The sequence below is a fragment of the Chelonia mydas genome, chromosome 25 (assembly GCF_015237465.2).
Source record: "Chelonia mydas isolate rCheMyd1 chromosome 25, rCheMyd1.pri.v2, whole genome shotgun sequence".
Taxonomy (NCBI): domain Eukaryota; kingdom Metazoa; phylum Chordata; order Testudines; family Cheloniidae; genus Chelonia; species Chelonia mydas.
Genome location: NC_057858.1, coordinates 3,152,211 through 3,169,325, shown reverse-complemented (window position 1 = coordinate 3,169,325; position 17,115 = coordinate 3,152,211). Strand labels below are relative to the sequence as shown.

General features: G+C 47.8%; 1 protein-coding gene across 1 annotated transcript in view; it reads left to right on the top strand.

Annotated features, from left to right (window-relative positions):
• The first annotated feature begins 9,764 nt into the window (after positions 1 to 9,764).
• The window catches only part of TJP3 (tight junction protein 3), a 54,305-nt gene continuing 46,954 nt past the window's right edge, over positions 9,765 to 17,115 (top strand). The window contains exon 1 of the mRNA XM_037885708.2: positions 9,765 to 9,915. The gene's annotated coding sequence lies outside the window, so the exon portion shown is untranslated. The remainder of the gene's footprint in view (positions 9,916 to 17,115) is intronic.

Below are 17,115 nucleotides of genomic sequence, written 5' to 3'. Positions count from 1 at the left end.
CTGGAAATGGCCCAACTTGATTATCATACACATTATAAGGAGAGTGATCACTTTAGATAAGCTATTACCAGCAGGAGAGGGGGGTGGGGGGAGAGAAAACCTTTTGTAGTGGTAAACACCCATTTTTTCATGCTTTGTGTGTATAAAAAGATCTTCTATACTTTCCACAGTATGTATCCGATGAAGTGAACTGTAGCTCACGAAAGCTTATGCTCAAATAAATTGGTTAGTCTCTAAGGTGCCACAAGTACTCCTTTTCTTTTTATAAACATGTCAGCGTCTGTGAAATTTTAGGTTTCAGAGTAGCAGCTATGTTAGTCTGTATTCACAAAAAGAAAAGGATTACTAGTGGCACCTTAGAAACTAACCAATTTATTTGAGCATAAGCTTTTGTGAGCTACAGCTCACTTCATCGGATGCATTCAGTGGAAAATACAGTGAGGAGATTTATATACACACAGAACATGAAAAAATGGTTGTTACCATACACACTGTAAGGAGAGTGATCACTTAAGATGAGCTATTACCAGCGGGGGGGAGGGGGGGAGAAAACCTTTTGTAGTGATAATCAAGGTGGGCCATTTCCAGCAGTTAAAAGGAACATCTGAGGAACAGTGGGGGGTGGAGGGTGGGGAAATAAACATGGGGAAATAGTTTTACTTTGTTTTTCTTTTTGTGAAATTTTAGTTTGTACTGACTTCACTAGTGCTTTTCATGTAGCCTGTTGTAAAACTAGGCAAATATCTAGATGACTTGACATACCCCTGGAAGACCTCTGCATATCCCCATGGTTACACATACCCCTGGTTGAGAACCACTGTGTTAAAATGTACACCGCCTTGCCTATGCTTCACTTCTAATATGTTAGCTAGAACAGGTTAGATAGCACATTTTAACAATGCACCTTTAAATCCTAGTCTAGATTCTAGACAAACCCAAAGTGGCCTTTGGGCTACACCCTGCCCTCCTAGGGAACTGAGCCAAAACAATCCTCTTCCCCACTCTCCCTTTTATTCTTAACCCACATAGGCCCAGAACTTTACAGTCAATTATTACCAGTTGTTGTTGGCGTCTTCTTTTTCTCTCATGTAACAGCACCACCTCGTGGTAGAGTTCTCCTCCTCTGTTGCCCTGACACACAGGATCTAGTAGTTCTGTGTTGTTGGCATTATTTCTTCAACTTTGGCTGCACTTTTCCCCTCACCTTTTTATTTACACATTCCCCATCCGTGGCCCCTCAAAGTCGTGGGATCTCCTGGTTAACCTCCTCCTAGCCCTAGCTAAAACAGCCATCTATAAAACCAGAGAGAAGAGGTTGGCCAATATAGCGTCCTGCGACTGTAGGGCCGTTTTCCGATTCTCAGTACATTCACGTATCCGGGCGGAGTTCCTCTGGGCGGCGTCCACCGACTCCCTTGATGCCTTCGAGGAGCGGTGGGCGCTGTCCGAGGTTCTCTGCTTGGTGACCCCATCTGGTTCCCTCCGTCTGACCCTTTGATTGAGGGGAAGAGCGAGAGACCCCAGCCCCAGCCATTGCCGCTGTGGATACCATCATCACAGTCACCGAGGAGGGGTCCTATCACATGTGGGTGTACGTTCCCCCCCCCAAACTGCCCATCCCGCAGCTGTGCCCATCTTGTCAGGCACTCTCAGGAGAGGAATAATCAGTGACACTGGGCATGGCACTAGGTAACTTGAGGGGGTGGAAGACCACGAGTGTCGAGGAAGCCCCCCCGCTCTAGGCCACCAGGTAACTCAGGAGGGTGGAAGACCATGAGTGTCGAGAAAGCCCCCCCGCTCTGGGCCCAGACTAGCCTGAACACTTCTCCCTCCTGAAGGCTGCTGTGTTATACCTTGCGTTTGCTTTTGTTTTGTTGCATAGTTTTTTTTTTTCCTTTTTGGTGATTCTTTGTAAGTGTTATGCAAATTAAATTCTTTTCTGCTTCAAAAAAAATAATTCCTTCAACCAGATACAACGTATGAGTCTCACCTGGGATGACAAAGCAGTTGCTGTTGAACGTTACGAAATACATCATCCCTCCCTCCTCTCAAGGAGAATACTTCTCATGCATCACAGCCAATCCCTGCTTAACCAAAGGAGCAGATCCTCAGACCAGCCCATTGCACTGAAGCCTCCACTATGGCAGTGTGGAAGTTTTTTATCCAGGAGATGGGTGCATCCTGATTTTCATGGTATTTCACAGAGGGCAGAGTTAGAGGTGTCTGGCTATGACCTTGGTGACTCTGGTTGATTTCATGGGGGGTATAGTATAAGAAGATGGAGTACGTAGATATATAGCTTTATATTACGTTGTTCTGGTTGTTTTGACTCAAACGGAAGAAGGGCAGTGTGAGTTCCTGCCCTCCCCCGTAAGGGCCCCATGAGGGGTGCTCTGCTTCTGCAAAGCTGCATGCCCACTTCCTCCTCAAGCACCACTCTGACATGGCCTAGCTACCGAGCAACAGAAGTGCCACCCGAAGTGAGCTGTAGCTCACGAAAGCTTATGCTCAAATAAATTGGTTAGTCTCTAAGGTGCCACAAGTACTCCTTTTCTTCCTGTGGGATGACTGTCCCACTCCCATTTCACAAAGTGTGGCTGGACGGCACAGGGCAGCAGGAAGATGGTGTCACACACATGGGTGCCTGGGCATGGTAGGGGATGCACTGACCTTGCAAAGGCACCTGCATACACCACCCTCCCCCTCCCCGTAAATGCTGGGACGTGGCTAGGCCCTACATGGAATCTCTTCTGCTCCCAGTGCAGGAGTGCCTCCTCTTGTGCGGGGACATGGCAGGACCACACAGGGTTTGTGTGACTCGACTCAGTTCCACACTAATGCTTTGTACATTTGACGGTACTTTGTGTCTCGTCAGTGTCACTGTGTCCCCCCCAGAGACACTCACTTCCTCTTGATATTGGGAGCTTTTCCGTACAGCAACTGGAGGGAAGAGAAACATTTCTAAAACAGGCAGGTGGGATTGTAAAGGGGGCAGGAGAGGGAGCCGTCAGAACCCGCAGCTACTGTTTGCAGTGGACTAGATTTGAAATAGACTCTGGTCCCTTTAACTGTGAATCAGTCATTGGTCCTTCTGGTCCAACAGCCTTTTCCATCTCTCCGCAGCTCCCTAATATTGGGTCCAATTCAGCCCAGCTGTAAGTGCGCTCAGCTCCACTGAAGTCAGTAGAACTGTCCCCCCTTTCACCAGGGCTGTTGGCCCCTTGAGAGTGTGTCTCTTTCCCTTCCTTTTCTCTCTTTACAATACTTGTATTGCTGGGAGGCTGCCAGCTGGCTATGCTGCTGCCAGTGTTTGTTTTCTGTGGTGGCAACATGACGTACTCTCCAGGGGTGAGGAAGTCACGAGGATGCCAGTGCCAGGCTTAGTTGGCCGATCTAATTGATGGGCACTCCGCCTGTTAACAGGAAGGACGATCCCAAAGCAGTTTGTTACAAATGAAACATCCTATCAGCTGTGGAAGATGCTTCATCTAAAAGAAGCTCTTCAAAGAAACGATCCCCTTCTGCCTCGTAATAACCCATTTATCTTAGAGTTGTGCCTTCAGTATTGTCCTTTCAGGATACTGGGCTGAGAAAGTGCTGGCCTCCCCAACCCATTATGTCCTGTTTTCAACTGTCATGAGCCCAGGACTTCCCAATAACTCATGGCAGGCTGCTGGCAGGTTACCTCTTTTCCACTTAGAATGGCACCATCTAGTATAGAGATCTGCCCTGGCCTCTGATTTTATTTTCTCTCAGCCTTGTCTTCATTATGAGAGGGGGGGAAAGGTGTGTTTTTAACAGGTGTTAACCAATGGCAACACCCTAGAGAAGACTAGGAAGGCAGTTGTGGTTTAAATGTGTTAGCTGGTGTTAGGGTGACCAGACAACAAATGTGAAAAATCAGGACAGGGATTGGGGGTAGTAGGTGCCTATATAAGAAAAAGACCCAAAACTCAGGCCTGTCCCTATAAAATCAGGACATCTGGTCACCCTAGCTGGTGTGGTGTATTGAAAACTTGTTAAAATAAGTTGTCACTTTAAATTCTAAGGGGTTTCCTGCTCCTGCCTGCAGATGAGGGGGCTCCTAGAGAAGAGTGCAGTTCTGCTCCTCAGCAGTGAGTCTGCAAAATAGCCAGTCTGGTGCAAGGTGGGGTGAGTTGTGCTCCTCTGCTTTAGGGAGCAGCCTGCTTTGACTAGCTCTGTATTTGCATAGTGCGTATTAGATTTCTGGATTCTAGGAAATAAAGTTCAACCTTCCAGCAAGGGCATTTCTGTTTTGTTTCTAGCTCTGTGCGTATGCTGTGAATGTAACAGCTGGTATAGGTTTATCTTGCCCAGCTAGGCCCTGTTAAAACTACAACTGCCTTTTCTTTACCAGGATATTAACATTAAAAATACCCCTTTTCTCTTTAGCGTAGGCATGGCCTCACCAGGGCCGGCTCCAGGCACCAGCGTTCTAAGCAGGTGCTCGGGGCGGCGGTCAGAAAGGGGCGGCAGCTTCTCCCTTCCGCCGGCTGCGGCGGCAATTCAGCGGCAGCTTCTCTCTCTCCTGCCGGCCGCGGCCGCAATTCGGCAGCGACAGGTTTTTTTCACAGCTTGCGGCGGCAAAAACAGCAGAGCCAGCCCTGGGCCTCAAACCTACACACACCACCTGAATGGCCAATGTTGTCATCACTCATTCAGCCAAATACAACCAAATCTCCAGAGAGCAGCTATAGGCTCCCTCTGCAGCCTTTTTCTGCTGCCAGCTTCCTGGCTTTGTACCAGCCCTGCCTATTCCTTCTCAGCTGGGCTCCATCATCTGTCCAGGGTTACGAATTCCCCTCAGCTGTGGTCTATCCAGTTAATAGGCCACTTCCTCAGTCTCATTAACCCCTGCTTGGCTAGTGTGGAGTGAGCACCAGTGGCCTATTAACACCTAAGCCGACAAATTTGCAGGGGCGGCAAATTTATAATAGCAGCCAGAGCTGCTTCCCCCGGCCCCGCCCCAACTCCACCCCTTCCCCGCCCCCTCCCTGCCCCTATTGGTCCCCTTCCCCAAATCCCCGCCCTGGCCCCGCCTCCACTCTGAGTGCGCCGCGTTCCCCCCCCGCCGCCTCCTTCGCGAAGCTGTTTCCTGCACAAGCGCTGGCAGGGAGAAGCAGGACCCGGGAGCGCGCTCAGGGGAGGAGGCGGGGGGCGGCAATTATTTCAGGGCCTAGGGGCGGCAAAATCATTAATCCGCCACTGGTGAGCACCCATCACACTTGCTCAGTTTCTAAGCAGCATAAAACTTTTAAGTACTTCCTAATTAGCTCCTGTATTCCTTGATGGGTATACTGTAAACCCTTATGTACAATTGGGGGCCAGGAAGAGTAAGGTGTAGTGCAGCCTTATTCTATAGAGACCGAGGCCCCCATCCTACAAACACTTACATACATGCTTGATTTCACCGCTGTTAGTCGTTCCACGGATGTCAGTGGGAGTACTTGTACTAGTAAAGTTAAGCATGTGAGTGTCTGCAGAATCAGGGCCCTAGATAGATTCCACAACAGGAACACCCCAGCTTTTTCTAAGTAAATATTACCTAGCATGCCAATATGGCACCTGGGTGGGAAAAGCTCCCCTATGGTCTTGTGCCTTCAATTATTATTTGATTATACAGATTTGATTAAGGGAGGAAGGGAGTTTAGTGGTTCATGCACTGGGAATTGGGAGACATGGGCTGCAGCATGGTCTGGGGAATGAAGGGAATCAGGAGACCTGACTCTGCTACTGACTTGCTGTTTGACCGTAGCCAGGTCACTTAACCTATATGTTCATCAGTTTCTCCATGTGTAAAATGGGAATTATAATACATACTCACTTTTATAAAGAGCTTTGAGATACTCTGATGGAAAGTGCCATCTAAGTATCGGTCACCATGATATGCATAATCTATTAGATCAGTGTTCAGCTGTGTTTGTTTAATTTTGGAAGGCATGTGGAAGTCACCTGTTACTCAGGGACTGTCAAAAGATTCCTCACTGGGAGAGCCATGTACTTGCAGTGTTGAACTGCCTCTGCCACTGTTCAGTTTTATTTGCCTCTCCAGGGAGGAGATATCTGCTTGTTTAAAAATAGCCCCTTACCAATATCAGATGGGTTAAGTGAGATATCTACAGCTCAGAAGAGATCTGGTCTGTGGGTTGAGGAGGGAGAGAAAAAGCCCATTGGCAGTTGGTCTGTAATTTGGAAGGGTCAGTGCTTTAAGGAAACAGCACCTGAGTGGCAGTGTTAGTTCCCCATTATTCTCAAAGCAATGGAAACCTGATTCCCAAGACAACACCTGTGAAGCTGCATAATGTGGAGTCAAACACTGTAGCTAGTGAGAATATTTAGCCTTCCGTATCATTCAAAGTGCTATGCAGACATTGACCAAGGAATCGTCACAACCCCCTATCAGAGAAAAATATCGTTATCTCCGTTTCACAGCCCAGGAAGCTGAGCTATAGAGGAACTTTCGGGCTTTGGTCCCCAGAGAGAATCCTGGTCGGAGATGTGATTAGAGCTGAGATGTTCCTCCCTCCTTGTCTTGTGTTCACACCACTAGACTGTGCTTGATAGCAAACAAAGAGATGGACAGTTCTATGAGCAGGGATGAAATTGGTGGCCCTGCAGGCTAAGACTATAGCGTAATCCTGTCTCGTGCGCTGGGATGGAACGAAGCCGATCACTGCTGACGTTAGGGAAGAATTTTTTCTCCTTGTTCAGCATTGCGCAATCAGGCTGCTGTCTAAGGTGACTTTTATGCCCTCCTCTATAACATCAAACATTGACCACAGTCCTAGGGACACACAGCAGGACTTGGACTGTTGGCCTGGTTGGGGGTGGCAAATGGGCCAAATTCCACACTGGTGCAGGCAAGCACTGCTCTAATGAATTCAGTGAAGAACAACCAGCAGCCCAGCCCCGTGGCTTAGAGATATTGTTCTGCATTGGCCCCAGGGAGAGGGGAGTAGGGCAATTCTTATTGTTCTTTATTATTTGTATTATGGTAGCACCTATGCAGCTAAGGGCCAGTTGAGGATGGGGCTCCATTGTGCCAGGCGCTGGCCAGACAGAGTACTAGAGAGTCCCTTCCCTGGAGAGTTTCCATCCAAAACAGACCAGACCCAAGGAGGGAAGGGGGGGTAACAGACAAGCAGAGCAACAGGTGTAAATGTCACTGAGTGCTGCGTGTTTTGTTTAATCCTTCAGAAGGACTTTCATGGGTGCAGGGGGATTTGCTAGGTGAGGAGACAAGGGAGGGAGCGGGGCCTTAGAAGCGGGTAGGGGAGATGAGGGATCATAGAATCATAGAATCATAGAATATCAGGGTTGGAAGGGACCTCAGGAGGTCATCTAGTCCAACCCCCTGCTCAAAGCAGGACCAATCCCCAATTAAATCATCCCAGCCAGGGCTTTGTCAAGCCTGACCTTAAAAACTTCTAAGGAAGGAGATTCTACCACCTCCCGAGGTAACGCATTCCAGTGTTTCACCACCCTCCTAGTGAAAAAGTTTTTCCTAATATCCAACCTAAACCTCCCCCACTGCAACTTAAGACCATTACTCCTTGTCCTGTCCTCTTCTACCACTGAGAATAGTCTAGAACCATCCTCTCTGGAACCACCTCTCAGGTAGTTGAAAGCAGCTATCAACTCCCCCCTCATTCTTCTCTTCTGCAGACTAAACAATCCCAGTTCCCTCAGCCTCTCCTCATAAGTCATGTGTTCCAGACCCCTAATCATTTTTGTTGCCCTTCGCTGGACTCTCTCCAATTTATCCACATCCTTCTTGTAGTGTGGGGCCCAAAACTGGACAGAGTACTCCAGATGAGGCCTTACCAATGTCGAATAGAGGGGAACGATCACGTCCCTTGATCTGCTGGCAATGCCCCTACATATACATCCCAAAATGCCATTGGCCTTCTTGGCAACAAGGGCACACTGCTGACTCATATCCAGCTTCTTGTCCACTGTCACCCCTAGGTCCTTTTCTGCAGAACTGCTGCCTAGCCATTCGGTCCCTAGTCTGCAGCGATGCATTGGGTTCTTCCGTCCTAAGTGCAGGACCCTGCACTTATCCTTATTGAACCTCATCAGATTTCTTTTGGCCCAATCCTCCAATTTGTCTAGGTCTCTCTGTATCCTATCCTTGCCCTCCAGTGTATCTACCACTCCTCCTAGTTTAGTATCATCCGCAAATTTGCTGAGAGTGCAATCCACACCATCCTCCAGATCACTTATGAAGATATTGAACAAAACCGGCCCCAGGACCGACCCCTGGGGCACTCCACTTGACACCGGCTGCCAACTAGACATGGAGCCATTGATCACTACCCGTTGAGCCTGACAATCTAGCCAACTTTCTACCCACCTTATAGTGCATTCATCCAGCCCATACTTCTTTAACTTGCTGACAAGAATACTGTGGGAGACCGTGTCAAAAGCTTTGCTAAAGTCAAGAAACAATACATCCACTGCTTTCCTTTCATCCACAGAACCAGTAATCTCATCATAGAAGGCGATTAGATTAGTCAGGCATGACCTTCCCTTGGTGAATCCATGCTGGCTGTTCCTGATCACTTTCCTCTCATGTAAGTGCTTCAGGATTGATTCTTTGAGGACCTGCTCCATGATTTTTCCGGGGACTGAGGTGAGGCTGACTGGCCTGTAGTTCCCAGGATCCTCCTTCTTCCCTTTTTTAAAGATTGGCACTACGTTAGCCTTTTTCCAGTCATCTGGGACTTCCCCCGTTCCCCACGAGTTTTCAAAGATAATGGCCAATGGCTCTGCAATCACATCCGCCAATTCCTTTAGCACTCTCGGATGCAACTCGTCCGGCCCCATGGACTTGTGCACGTCCAGCTTTTCTAAATAGTCCCTAACCACCTCTTTCTCCACAGAGGGCTGGTCACCTCCTCCCCATGTTGTGATGCCCAGCGCAGCAGTCTGGGAGCTGACCTTGTTCGTGAAGACAGAGGCAAAAAAAGCATTGAGCACATTAGCTTTTTCCACATCCTCTGTCACTAGGTTGCCTCCCTCATTCAGTAAGGGGCCCAGTAAGGGGATGGAGCATGCAGGGCAGGTGGGGATTGGAGCTAGCAGCTAGTCAGCACAGGGGAGAGAATGCCCCACTCTTTTTTGCTCCCTGGTGCTGAGGGTGCTGCAGAAGAGAAGGCCCTGGGGATGCGGGGGGGAGGGGGGACACGACAACTCTTATTGCTCAATAGGGACCCCTCTGGCTGACTGAGATGCATCTTGCCCACCTTGGCCAGAGGCTTGTGGTACTAATGCAGGTGGGAAGGTGCCTCGAAACCACAGAGTCATAGCAGGCTAGGGAGGAAAGAGCCGTTTGATCCCCCTTGCAAAAATGCCATGCCAGTTTCCCAGCCCAAGCACCCAGCCCCTCACCTGTCCTTGCTAGGGAGATGCTAAGGAAGAAACACCCCTCCCAGGTGAGCAGGGGAGGGTGAGAAAGAAATGTGCAAGGCTGTTTTAGATTAGCCCCATCCCCTTGCAATACAGAGACTTGTCTCTCCTACCTATTAATTTTTTAGGGTTCCCCCAGGTATAAGGAGTATTTTCTGGCCTGCTCTCAGTCTTCCTGTATGTTTAATTGCCAGCATAATTGCCCAAGTCCCGTTTCCCAAACGGTTAATTGCCCAAGTCCCAGTTCCCCAAAGTTACCTTTTCTTTCGCCCTCTGTTTGCCTTCCAGTGTGTGGCCCACAAAGGGTTAAGCGAGCCGCCCTGAAATGAAAGCTGCTGCTGCATATTTCAAGGAGGCTCTACCTGGGGAGTGGAGAGTTGTCTTCTTCCTGGTAGGGAAGCACCAGGGAGTCGTCTCTATGTGTGGCTGAATCCCAGTGACTTTCTCTGTTGCTGAGGAGCAAACACCTCCCACTCCCCAAAGGTGAGTGTTTAATGCGGTGAAACTGTGGCTTTGATTTAACTGGGTTGTGGTGGAGGGAGAGGGAATCCCTTGGTGCTAGCCCACAGCTGAAAAACAACGTACTTTTTGAGTTGGAAAAAGTACGGTCTGACCCATTTTGTCTGCACACCTCCCTGGAAGCCAGGAGAGGCAATAGAAGGGCCTTTCAGACCCTGCTGTAGTGTTTCCAAAGGACGGATGTGTCCAGAAGTACTTAAAGCTCCCCTGGAATGAGGGAGCAATGTTAAAAAAATTCCTATTGACTTTTATAGGTGCTTCTTAAAGAATCAGTCTTCAACTGCTAAACTGAGGGAGGGCAGCTCTAGAACTGAATTTTGCAGTTGGAACCCATCTCTAATGGCAATTTTGTAAAGGAAACTCACTGTTAGGAGGCTTATTCCTTTACCCGCTTACTTCCCTGGTCCTTCTCTCATGAACAGAGAGCAACGATACCCAAAGTCCAAAGGTGCAAACAATTTGATGTTTATTGGGGTGAACTTCCAGCAAGCATGATTCCCGTTTCCTTCCTTAGTGTCCCCCTTCCCAGCTCTGACACCACAGAGCCTTACCTGTGTCCCTGTTCCCATTTCCGCCCCTTAGCAAAACATAATTCCAATTCCCCCCCTTACTTCCTGATTGATTACAGACTATATAGTAAAACTTGAGTTCTGCTTAGCTATACCTTAACCAATCATTTTACTGAAATTTAACTAACCAATCTTAACATATTGTAACATGATTATTTAACCAATTATATCCCACCACCTTAATTAGTTTACACCCAGCAAAATTAATTATACAGCAGACAGAAACAATCACAGAACCAGAAAGAGACCATGCCAATAAACAATAGCAAAGTGGGAACTTTATAATGACAAAACAATACAGAAGTGAGGATTTCACATCCCAGCTATTGATAAGTGAGTTCTTGCCAGACAGGATGCTATCAAACTAAGTTTCCTTTTGCATTTTCTAGGCACTTCCCTTTCTCTGGAGGCGAAAGGCACTATCAGGACAGGATTGTATCCTAACAGCCCAATAGCACCTTATTTCAATGTGACTAGTTTGGAACGTGAGGATGTGACCGGTCGCTTCCCAGCTTATGGCAGCCTCTGCTGCTTAGCCAAAGGCCTTAGCCTGAGAACAGGGCCTCAGACTGTCACAGTAAGAGAAGGCCTTTATACCAGCAGACAGTGATTTTGATTCTTTCTTTTATACCTCTAGAACTAGCTGAGTGATAAGAATACACCTAAATTCTTAGAGTATAGGCCTTTATAGACAGGCCTGAATATCTATATCCTAACACTCACCTTTCACTCTTGTCAGCTCTACATGATTAGCTATGGCCAGTGACTTTAACACAGAGCTGAGCCTAAAGCCTGGAAACAGAAAGTTGAAATGCTGGGGAGTTTAACTGATTTTATTTCAAATATGAGCTCTGAAGTGTTAGGCTGACTTCCCCAAAGCCTGACTGATTTCACTCATCTAAACTCCATCACACTGGTGTGTCTCAGGGGCCCTCCCCTGCACCCGGCAGCGAAGCAAACAGCTCTTTGCTGTAGCCACAAAGTAGCTTGCTTGGATGTAAACGGTCTCTCTGATGACCCTGAAGCATGTTGCTGGGCAGACTGAGGCATAAGTAGGTGAACTGCAGACAACGAAGGCGCTTTGACGAAAAACAAGTTTTAAGAAATTCTAGGCAGCTTTATGTAGTTATTCTGGATTTATACAAGTGTAACTTAGAGCCAAATCTGCATATGTGACAGGATACACTCTCGGGGCCAAATCTATGCTGCAAATAAAACTAAGTCAGAGGATCTGATTATACCACTGTTTCCATCTGTAGCACAGATGGGACCTGATCTGAATTTAAGCCCTGGGGATAAGTCCTAAAAGCTTTTGTGTCCTTGCATGTTTGTTCAGCCACATCTCTGCTGGGCAGTAGGAAAGGAAAAGACAAAACCGCTATTTGTAGTACGCCCAGTGCCGTATATACAAACCAGGGGCCAAGCTCCCTGCCTCAGAGCTCCCAGCCTAAGGCTCCAGTCCTGCAGTCGCATCATTCCTGTGGAGCCCTCCTGGATTGCTAGGGCCTGACTCAGAAACTGGTGGGAAAGGCATCATGAATCGGTGGATTTTAAGAGACGCTCTTAGACCAGACCCTCCCTGCCTCTAGTTTCCCCACAACTGTGGTTGTTTACACTGTGAGCTGTCAGGGTCTGTGCTCAGCCAGTGCTTAAAGCACAATGACAAAATACTGGCCTGTTGCTGTCTCCTTCCTTCTGTAGTAGCCCTGTGCCATGGGCTGCAATGGGAGTCAGGCTCATAGGTGCTGGAACTAGGGGGGCTGGGGAAGGGGAGCTGCCACACTCCCTGGCTTGAAGTGGTTCCATCACATACAGGGTTTACAGATTGGTTCAATAGCTCTCAGCACCCCCACTGTACAAACTGTTCCAGCCCCCCAGCCAGGCTAGGGCTATGGTCAGTGTTTTAGATATACTGCTTGATTTAGCAGGCTGAGAGTGTGGGGGTGGTTTCTGCAATGAAACCTGCCAAACCAGCTTCTCAGGCTGTTTGATTGGGTGTCTTCTCTCCCTCAGCATGGGCACACCCACCACAGCTAGGCTAGTGTTTAAGTGCCCCAAGGGTGGAGCAAAATTCCATCAAGGCAGAAGCAAACCTGTGCAGGCACTTGAATTGCTCCTGTAATCTTGCTCCTCAGAGTGCAAAAGTGGGGAGGATCGAGGGGAATTGCAGGGGAGGGGCTGCAGATCCTTTCCCAAGGGCCCTGGCAGAGCGGTGGGGGTGGGGAGGCCAAGGCTGGACTAGTGGAGGGGGGCTGCAGGTCATTAGTAAGGGCTCGTGGTAGTGCTCTGAGGTAAACGTGCACTTACTAGAGCTAGCAATCTGGCTGTCGCCTCTTCTGAGTCCCTCACTTGGACACTCCCGTGTGCAGTGATAGTAGAAAGCCCTTTCCTGGGGACTGCATGTGTGTTCCCCTCTGGGCCTCCCTTCCTCAAAACCACTCGGTTTATCTTTGCACCAGGCCTCTCAGAACTCCCTGTGCTGGGCAGCCAATAAAGGAGAGAGCTGGGGCTAGGGGCAATAGAAACTGCTCCTCACCTTGGGCAATGTAGCAGGGTGGAGAATTCAGGACGGCTCTGATTGCCTCCCTGATGCCAGTAAAACTAGCCTGTTTTAACGCCCACTGTCCCGCCCTGCAGAGGAGTTTCGGGTCAAAGACTGCAGCCAGTTCAGACCTAGGCTAGGAGCCTGTTGATTGCATCTGCTTCAGCAGGTGTCTAAGCAGCTGGGCTTAGTCACTGAGCAATCTTTCCCTGTGCCACTCCGCACTGTGCTCTCTTTCTGGTTCCAAGAAAAGGAGGACTTGTGGCACCTTAGAGACTAACCAATTTATTTGTAGCTCACGAAAGCTTATGCTCAAATAAATTTGTTAGTCTCTAAGGTGCCACAAGTCCTCCTGTTCTTTCTGCGAATACAGACTAACACGGCTGTTGCCGGCACACAGTGCCAGAGGCGAGCAACAGCGGTGGCGGGGGGAGGTTTGCTACCCGGTGTGCTTCACCCAATAATCACAACGGGGTGGAGAAGCAGAAAAGTTTATTTGAAGCTTCAAAAAGGTACAGGGAGATTAGAATCTCAAATCCTGTACACAGAGCAGAAAGTTACACAGGCTTTTATACATCCTTTCTTCAGCATACTTACCAATAGCAAGCTGCCCTAAGTATCCATATAGCCAGCCAATCCAGTTCCCAGCTAGTTTCCTTGTTTTTTGTATCATTTGTTAAACCATACATAAAGCTGCTTTATTCAGCATTGTTCTTCCATATCTGCCCTGTTTGGCCTTGGTTAGTTTCAGGCAGTCTGACTCTGCAGCATATTGTTGCAGATCCTCAGCATAACTGCTGCGAGTGCCTCCAGGCAGGGGCGCCAAGCACACTTGGGCCTCGTACGCAGAGCTGCTGCGAGTGCCTCCAAGCGGGGGGGGGGGCAAGGATACTTGGGCCTAGTGCGAGGGGGCTTCATCGACACTCGTGGTCTTCCATCCCCTCGAGTTACCTAGTGGTCATGTCCAGTGTCCGCAACACGGCTGTTACTCTGAAACCTTTCTGGTTCCAGTCCACCTCTAGCCACAGCCGGGGAGGGCCCAGCTCCCCATAAGGCAGGGGGATTCTGGGGAATTCCTGCAATCCTTCTGCAGTCCTAGCCTAGGAATGAGCTCTGCAGCCTCTCTCTGGAGTTGAATCCTGGCCCTATGCTGGGGTTAGAACAGAGGCGCCCAGGGCCCAGCCTCGCAGGATTTGGCCCTGCCTACACCTTCCTTTTTGTTTTTAAACACAACAATCTGCTTCTATGGCTCCTCTCTCTGATGGTCCAGTGCTTTACAAAGCCTCCCCGCCCCATTCTACAGGGGGGAGATACTTGCCCTCTGTGTGGCTAACTTGCCCAAGGTTATGGGCAGAAAGGGAACTAGCGCAGGAGTCCTGACCCCCAGGCTCCTGCTCTAGCCACCAGACAATGCTGCCTTTGTGACTCCGCCTGTGAAAAGATGATTCTGTCTAGAGTGCAGCTGCCCCCTCCCTTAATTTGTCCCTCTCCTCTTTGCACATCTTGGCTTTCCGAGCAGTTGCGCCGCCCCACTGAGAAGGCTCGTGGCTCTATGATGGCGAGAGCTGCACAGCTGAGATTCTAGAGCTTTTAGTCCAAATGTTCTGGTGTGTGTTTCTTTTGAAGTTGGGCTTCTGTATAAATTGGTACCCAAACTGGCTTCTTCACTGTGCCTGTCTGCACTGTGCGTCTCTCCCAAGATAGACGTGCCATCGCACACACGGTGATCGCTAGCGCAGCAGGGATCTTGCAGTATGGAAATAAAAGGTCTGCTGAAGAGTAGCAACCAAAACAAAAATGCCCCTTGCTGGTTTCCCTAAGAAATGTGGCTCCACAGAATATCAAACACTATGGAATGTTCCCACTGACAAAAGCAGGGACAAAACTGGCTTTGTGGCTAATGTGTCGGACTGGGTGATCTGGGTTCTAGCTTTGGCTCTGCCATAAACATGTTGTGAAACTTGCTCTGTGCCTCAATTTCCCTGTCTGTAAAATGGGGAGAAAACAATGGCTTACTTCACAAGGATTTAATGAGACTTAAAGCCTTCGTGTTTGTAAAGTGCTATGAGAGCTGTGGGATGGAAGGCACTAACAACAGCGAGGCTACATCACTGCCGGTCCTTATCCCTATCGTACAGATGGGAAAACGAGCACACAGAGAGAGAGAACAGTTTGACCCAGGTCATGCAGCGAGTCAGCAGCAGACATGAAAATAGAACCAGGTCCTGTAGAAGGGAAAATAATACATTACAATTGTTTGGGTGAAGAGACTCTGTAGGACTATAAGTGGGGTCTGAAAAGAAAAGATGAGATCCCTCCCCAAAGAACATCCTGATGATGTATGGCTTACGTATGGGTCTGTCACCTTAGTGGAATAGTCTTTAATTGTATGTATTCCAGCAACTGTGTTTTGTATCTTGCATGCATCACCAACCTGGGGACAGAGCATTTAAGCGGTTGGAAATTGAAGCTAGACATATTCAGACTGGAAATAAGGCATAAACAGTTAGCAGCAATGGTGATTAACCATTGGTACAATTTACCAAGACTCGTGGTGGATTCTCCATTATTGAGAATGTTTAAATCAAGATTGGATATTTGTCTTGCTAGGAATTATTTTGGCACAATTCTCTGGCCTGTGTTATACAGGAGATCAGACTAGATGATCACAATGGTCCCTTCTGGCCATGGATTCTATGAATCTATGAAAAGTCCTTGAAGCAAATAGGGCTTCATGTCTTGATGGCAGAGACTAGAATAGAAATGAAATACTTCTGTATAGGGCCTGGGAAGAAAATCCCCAGGGCTCCCTATAAATGAAGTGTCTCTGAGGTCCTCCTCACTGCTCCATGTGGTGGTCAGATCATGAAAGTTGATAAGGACTGTGCAGTGTTCGTGAGCTCAGAACAGATACCTGGACTCCAGATAATTGTTAAACTATCCATAATAGATACAGACAGGACTGACTCCTGTAGGAATAACTGGAGTCCTTTTTGGTAAAGAACTGGTGGTTCATGACCTGTTTGATCACGTTTCTCACCTTGGCACATCTCATCCATGGCTCTTCTCCCAGGAACCTGCCTGTAGATTTTCATCCAGGCAATGAGAACCATCTTGTTGGTTTGTTTTTATTTATAATTTTGTATTCATTTTTCAAATACAACAAATATACCAAAACACCAGATTCAACATAATACAAAAGTAAAGAAAGTAGGATAAAAGCAGTGAAGTAAGATATCTTTCTTCAGAGTATACATTAATCATAGACCTCTTAAAGAGTCATTCCAAATTGTTTTGAATTTTTCAGGCATACCCTTTCTGCAGAATGCCAGTTGTTCATTAGCTGCAAGGTCAGCTGTATCACTGAGCCAGGCATCAATATTTGGTGGGGATTGACCATTTTTGCAGGATTAACTTTTTAGCAATCAAAGATGCACATTGGAACCATGCTGCCTTGTTACCAGGTAATCTCCAGCTATCCAGAATATATACAAGAATGAAACTTAAGTGGGAGGGCTCCAGTTTAGCATACAAAATCAAATTGGTCCTTTGACCCACCTCATACCAGAAATTCTTGATACAGGGGCACTCCCAAAACATATGAGCTAATGTAACACCAAGGGAATTATATTTCCAACAGTGGTCAGTATTTATGAGACCCATTACCATTAGCCTATATGGGGACAACTATATTCAAAAAAGTGTCTCTTTTGGTGAATGAGCTGTAGTCTCAGGTCTATAGTTGCTTTTTAAACATTAGATAAAATTGTATTCCACTGGGCCAGAGATAGCTGTGTATCCAAATTTCAGTCCCAAATTTCAGTAGAAAGTTCGCAATCTTTGGCAGAGTTCTTTGGACCAGACAATAATAAAAGGATACCACTGGCTGAGAAAATCCAGGACATTTCCTTCAAAATAATAAACATTCTGGAGCTCTCAATGCATCCAGTGCAAATACATGTAGAAGTCAATGCTTTAACTGAAGATATTTCCATGCTCCAGAGCAGGGCATGCCAAATTGTTTCTGAAGGTCTACAAGTGGTTTAAATTTAT